Source organism: Phascolarctos cinereus, unplaced genomic scaffold (genome assembly GCF_003287225.1).
Source record: "Phascolarctos cinereus isolate Bilbo 61053 unplaced genomic scaffold, phaCin_HiC Scaffold_4;HRSCAF=312, whole genome shotgun sequence".
NCBI classification, from domain to species: domain Eukaryota; kingdom Metazoa; phylum Chordata; class Mammalia; order Diprotodontia; family Phascolarctidae; genus Phascolarctos; species Phascolarctos cinereus.
In genome coordinates, this window is record NW_027555847.1 from 95,112,372 (window position 1) to 95,119,136 (window position 6,765).

The 6,765-nt window shown below is 44.5% G+C and overlaps 1 long non-coding RNA gene across 1 annotated transcript; it reads left to right on the forward strand.

Annotated features, from left to right (window-relative positions):
* The first annotated feature begins 395 nt into the window (after positions 1 to 395).
* On the forward strand, positions 396 to 5,276 carry LOC110217066 (uncharacterized). Its single transcript, XR_013485884.1, has 2 exons — positions 396 to 1,909; positions 4,860 to 5,276. It is a non-coding gene; the product is annotated as an uncharacterized LOC110217066 (long non-coding RNA).
* The last annotated feature ends 1,489 nt before the right edge of the window (positions 5,277 to 6,765 follow it).

Consider the following 6,765-nt stretch of genomic DNA (forward strand, 5'->3'; position numbering starts at 1 on the left):
CTTATAACATACCAGACACTGTTAAATGCTTTACAATTTGAGCCTCACAACTACCTTGGGAGGTAGGTATTATCACCCCCATTTTACAGATGAGGAAACTGAGGCAAACAGGTTAAATGATTTGCCCAGGATCATACAGCTAATGAGTATCTGAGGCTAGATTTAGACTTGTCTTCCTGACTTTACGTCTGGTGCTTTATCTACTGGGCCACCTAGCTGCTTTCTCAAATAATCGTGCATATACTTATAGAAGTCCATAAGCACTGATTAAGTGTTTACTCTGTGCCAGGTGCTGTACACTGGGAATACAAAGAAAGGAAAAAAACAAACCATGGATCTTCCCCTTAAGGAGCTCACAGTCTAATGGAGACAACATGTGAACAAGTCATGTACGTACAAGGTAGTCACAGGTTAAATGGGAATTTCAGAGAAGGCACAAGCAGTGCAGAGGATTGGTAAATGTGTCCTCCAGCTCTTTGAGAGCAGGGACTGTTTTTCACTCAATTTTTGTATCTTCAGCGCATAGCAGGGATGGTGTGATACCCACAGGAGATGATCGATAAATGCAGGTCAGCTTGGACTGTTTATAGTGACAGAGTAGGACTCTGCAGGGGCAGCTTAGTGACCAAGTAAATAGACTCATCTTCCTGAGTTCTAATGTGGCCTCAGACACTTAGTAACTGTGTGATTCTGGGTAAGTCTCTTAACCCTGTTTTCCTCAGTTTCCTTATCTGTAAAAATGAGCTGGAGAAGGAAATGGCAAACCACTGCAGTATCTTTGCCAAGAAAACCCCAAATGGGACCATAGAGAGTTAGACATGACTGAAATGACTGAACAAAAAGGAACCCTAGAGCTCTGAATGCTAAGCACTGGGAGACCTAAGTTTAAATCCCTACTTTGCCTTTAACTAGTTCTATGACCTTGGACAAGTCACTTTACCTCTCTGGGCCTCAGTTACTTCAAATGTGAAAGTGAGAGTTGGACCAGGTGATTTCTATTGCCCATACAATTTATGAATCTTGGGGCAGTTTAAATTGCTAGCCGTGCTCTGTACAAGTAAATGCGAAAAGATAGTGGCTCTTCCCCTCAGGCTCTGCAGGGACCTTCCCCTCCTTCCCTCCCTCTCCCCATTCCACCTGTTCTTTTCTGGGTATGTGCCTGGACAGCCAAGGAAACTTGGTAGGTGGCAAGGGGAGGATGGGGCTCTCAGAAAGCTGCATTTGCCCCAGACAGAGGCCTCCTGCTTCTGGTCTCTGGGCAGGGCAACTGCTGCCTCCTCATTTTGTATCTTAACACCATTTCCCAGAAACTGTGGTTCAGAAAGGCTGCCAGATGCTGAGCCTCTAGATAAAGGCTGTGGTTAACCTACTCCATGCTGCTCTCATTTCCTGTACAGTACTTCACTTGCAACCTGGAATGTATGTACAGGTCTATGTGAAGTCTTTAGGGGGCTCAGGCCCCAAACTAGACCTTGGGAGACATGAAGCTCAGGAGTCCCTCAGAGGCTCAGGGCCCAGAGCTGGGCTTAGGTAGGGGTACATGAAGACCAGCGAGCTCTTAGGGGTAAGGAGCCCCAGGTGAAGCATAGGCAGAGAGAGGGAATCCCTGAAGAGTGCCCAGTCTGAGCCTCAGTGAGGAGGTGGGAGGTGGGATAGGCTCAGGGTCAGCTATGATGGTCCAGAATCCAGGAGTTCTATTGGGTAGAGGAAGTCCAATCCTAGATAAGTCAGGTTTATTCCACATTCTCCATCACTTCCCATATCCGATATATTGCCAAGTCTTATTTACAGAGTCTATCTCTATAACTCTTGCGTTTGTCTCCATTACATACATGCATTCATCACCATGCCTTCTCTGGAAGTTGCCTCGATCTGTGTGGCCTCACCCTAGACATCTCTCTGCCCATTGGTGAGCATCTCTTGGAACATGCATTTGGAGGAAGGGCCCAGGCCAGCCACCCTCACTTCTCTCCTGGCTCTGCTTCTGATTCTCTGGACTTCACCACAGTGCCCTCAAATGCCCATGAAGCTACCTTTCCCCTCTCCCTTTTTCAATTCCCTTTTTATGTGTTCCCTTCCTGTATCAGAATTAAAGCTCCATGAGGACAGGATTGACTTTCTTTTTGCTTGTATTTGTATCCCCCAGCACTTAGTACAGTACCTGGCACATAGTAAGCACTTAATAAATGTTTGTTGACTTGCTTCAATCCCTCTCTAACCCATACTCAATCAATAAGCATTTATTAAGCACCTACCAGTTCCAGGTACTGTACTAAGTGCTGGGGATACAAATACAAGCAAAAGATAGTGCCTGCCCTCAAGGAGCTTTCAATCTAATGGAGGAGACCATGCAAACAAATACATACAAACAAGTTATACACAAGATAAATAGGAAATAACAGAGGGAAGGCACCGGAATCAAGAGGGGCTGGAGAAGATTTCCTATAGACGGTAGGATTTTAGTTGGAATTTAAAGGAAGCCAGGGAGGTCAGTTGTCAGAGCAGCAGAGGGGGAGTGTTCCAGGTATAGGGGTCAGCCAGAGAGAACTCCTGAGAGCCGAGAGATGGAGCGTCTTGTATGTGGGACCAGAGGGAGACCAGCATCGCTGGATTGAAGAGTGTGTGTTGGGGAGTAAGATGTAAGAAGAAGACTGGAAAGGTAATGAAACCGTCCAAGTGACTCTCCTAAAGCACAGATCTGACCGCCACATCGTAGCTCAAATTCCTAGGTGTTGATCCTTCCTCTGACCTTTAGTGATTGTGTAACCAATCACTTAATGACCAAGTCACTTAATTTATGAGCATCTCAGTTTCGTCATCTAAGAAATGGACATTCACAATATCTATTCACAGAATTACTGTTAAGGAAGCACTTTGAAAACCTTAAAGAAATGGGAATTATCATCATTACTATCTTCATCATAGTCATTATCGATTTGTCTGAAGGCTAATGCATCATTGCCCACTTCTAGCCCAATTCCTTCATATTACAAAGGAGGAAAATGAGGCACAGAGAGGTTAAATGCCTTTCACTAGGAAGGGAGGAGGAGAAGGGGATGAAATGAAAGAGAGAAGGAAGAGAGAGTTTGATTCAACAAATAGTTACTAGGTACCTACTGTGTGCAAAGCACTGTGCTAGGCTCTAGTGATGCTGTAGTCCCCTTAAGGAGCTTGTCTTCTACATGAGGGCTGTCCCCATGCCTAGAATGCTCTTCCTCCTTGCCTCTTCCACTGACTTTCTTTGGCTTTGAACTCAGGTCAAATCCTGCCTTCTGCAGGAGGCCTTTCTAAGTCCCTCCCCCCCCATGCTAGTGTCTTCCTTCTGAGATTACTTTCCATCTACTGTACTCTGTATGTATCTTGAATATAGTTATTTACACGTTTTCTCCCCCATTAGAATGTAAGCTCCTGGGGGGCAGGGGCCATATTTTTGTCTTTCATAGTATGCTCAGCACTTAGCACAGTGCCTGGCATGTAGTAAGTGCTTAACGGATACTTGTTGATTGACTAACTGAGGAATAGAAAATATAACATCTATAGAAAGTAATAATAATAATAATATGTTATTATATTATCATATAAATACACACACAACTGGAAGGGAGTAACAATGGTCTTCTTTAATAGGTTGCCCCAAGCAATGCTTTGAAGGAATGGAGAGCTTGTAGGAGGCATGGGTAAGGCAGGAGTGTGCACCAATGGAAAAGGATAGAGAAGCAGACAAAATGCAAACGAAAAGAGTAGAAGGAATTAAGTTTTGTCATGGCAAGAGGAGCCGAGAAAACACAGCCTCAATTGTTATGACTGATCTCCTTTCTGCAACTTAGAGCCTTTCCATGACAGTCAAATGTGCCCGGCAATGGGACCCTCAACCTGCTCGGGCTTGGGGATGACCTGAATCAAAGGGAAAATCAAGACCAACCTTTCATTTCCCAGAGGTCTGGGTTGTGCTAGGACCAATATTCTTAGGCTCTACCCCAGAAGGCTAGGCTAGTTTTTCTTTAAAATGTACTGAAGAAAAAAATAAAGTAAAATGTATGACGCCATCATTGAGGCTAATTGCTCCAGAAGACTTTGACATGGATTCCTGGTGGTCTAAGCACAAAAAGCCAGGGCATAAGGAGTCAGCAGCTTCTCCCTCAGACTTCTGACCAGATCATCATTACAGACAACACAGAGGCAGGAGCGTGACACTCCACCGAATCCATATCCTGACTTTCTGAACACCTTTCCCTGCTCTCGATATCCTTCCCCTGTGATAGCAACGTTATCTTCCTTTTCTTCACTGTCAGATGTTCTACAAGGGTCTCTTTTTGCTCCAGTCTCCAAGATGAGCTTCCAACCAAGTTTTCATGAAGCTTAGCCTGGAGTATTCCCAGTGAGGACAAAGCACAAATAAGAATGGCTTGTGCAGGAAATCCATTTCCCTTCAATTTAACAAAAATTCAATAAGTATTTACTTTGTGCCAGGCACTGTGATAACAGCACACAGACAAAAACAAAACACTCCTTACCCTCAAAGGGCTGATATTCTCCTGGGGGGTGGAGCAGGAAGGGGGGGGTGATAAGGAGAAAGTCTTAACCACTACCAGGAGCAGGGAAGGCTCCCCATAGGAAGTAGTACCTGGGCAGAGTTTTGAAGAAAGGAGAGGGTTCTAAGAGGCAGAGATGAAGAGAGAGAACATTCTGGGTCAGTTTTTATGAATGTGCAGAAGAGGTAGAGTGTGAAATCCAGGAAACAGCCAGCAGTTTGCAATGTCTGAAGGAGCACGGGGAATAATGTAAAACAAGGCTGGCAAGGAAAGTGGGAGTCATGTACAGTAGAGAATCTGGCTGAGCAGTTGGTGTCTTATCCTCAGGGCAATAGGAAGTCACAGAAGCTACCGCAAGGACCACCACCTCCCACTATTAACCACCTGCCACCAGTGGGTGAGGACCACAGCCCCTGCCTTCCCAGCAGCCACAAATACCGAAGACCCAGAAAATAAAGTTCTTGCCATCAATGTCTGTGGCGCTTTCAAGTGGTTCAACATTAGAAACGGATGGTTTTATTGGTGGAAGTGATGTTAAAGATGGTGCTTTACTATTTGCTTTGCAGCTGCACCCTAAGGACCATGGGACTTTTCCATCTGACTTACAGCTAAAATCTCCTGTATGTGTTGTCTTCCCCATTAGAATGTGAGGTCCTTGAGAGCACAAATTGTCATCAGTTTTCTGTTTGTGTCCACAATCCTTTCATATAACAAGTACTTAATAAATGCTTTTTCATTTGTGCATGCATGCATTCATTCATTCATGGGTTTTCAGGACATCAGCAGAACACTGAGTTACCAAGTTCTGTCTATATGTCCTCCACAGTCTCTCCCATCTGTCCCTTCTATTCCATTCCCCCACTCTTATTCAAACCCTTGTCATTTTTTACCTGAATCACTATGACAATGTCCTGACTGTCCTCTCTGCCTTCAGGTTCTCTCCCTTCAGTCAGTCCTCTCCGTCTGACCAGATTAGTCTTCTCATGTATCACTGATCGCGTAATTCTCCCATTCAAACACCATCAATGACTTTACTTTGCCTAGAAGTAAAAGCATATTTCTCTCCTACTGTTTCCCCCATCAAACTGCCACTTTAGCCAAATTGGTGTCTTCAGCAGTCTTTGAATACTTATTCACATCATTACAGCGTGGCTTCTGCCCATCTTTCACACTGAAGCGTGATCTTCTCCTTGCTCTCTTCATTTCCAAATCCAGCCCTCTCCAGTCTCATGACTCCCCTGGTGTATGTATCTTGACTACCACAGTCACAGTAATTTCTCTCCTAGATGACTGCATCAGTCACCTTGGGATCTAATATTGTTCTGTCTGGATCTGTTTCATAGGTGTTTAACTGTGAGTGTGTGATGGCAAACTACATCTAGCTGGCCATGCTACCTCCCCAGTCATCTTCTTGCCAGGGCAGACTTCGTCAGGGTACCCCCTTCTCTGATGCCTCTCTGCTCCCCACCTGCTTTCCACTTCTTCTAGAAACCTACATCAAATCAATACTGCCATTGTTACTGGAAAGAATACATCACTCAACTCCCCTATGGCTCCACCCACCATTCCTGTGATTTCCCAAACCAAAATACCCTTTCCTCCCTGGCAATCACTTCCCTATATTTTCTTCAGGACAGGAACTGTCTTATTCTTGTACTTAATCCCAAGTGCTTAGTATTTAATAAATTTTGATGTTGAGTTATTTCAGTCCAATCCAACTTTTCATGACCCCATTTTGGGGGTTTTCTTGAGGCACAGATACTGGAGTGGTTTCCCATTTCCTTCCCTAGTTCATTTTACAGATGAAGAAACTGAGGCAAGCAAGATTAAGTGACTTGCCCGGAGTCACACAGCTAGTAAGTGTCTGAGGCTGGATTTGAACTTGAGAAGATGAGTCTTCCTGACTCCAGGCCTGGTGCTCTCTATCTACTGCACCACCTACTTGCCAGTGTTTAATAAATTCTTCTTTATTCATTCTGTTTCCACCAGCTAGAGTGTAGTTTCCAAGAGGACAGGGACTATACCATGTTTTTCACTAAATAAGGCTAGCAACATAGCAGGCATTCAGCAAAGAAGTGGGCTAGAATTGAATTATTAGGAAGAAGATGGTCCTATAAGGAATTCTGGAATAAGAGAGTCAGGTTGTGAGTTCAGATCCTAGCTCTGTCTTTTGCTGACTGTGTGACCTCGGAAAAATCACTGGCGCTTTGGGCCTCACTTTCCTTATCTGTCA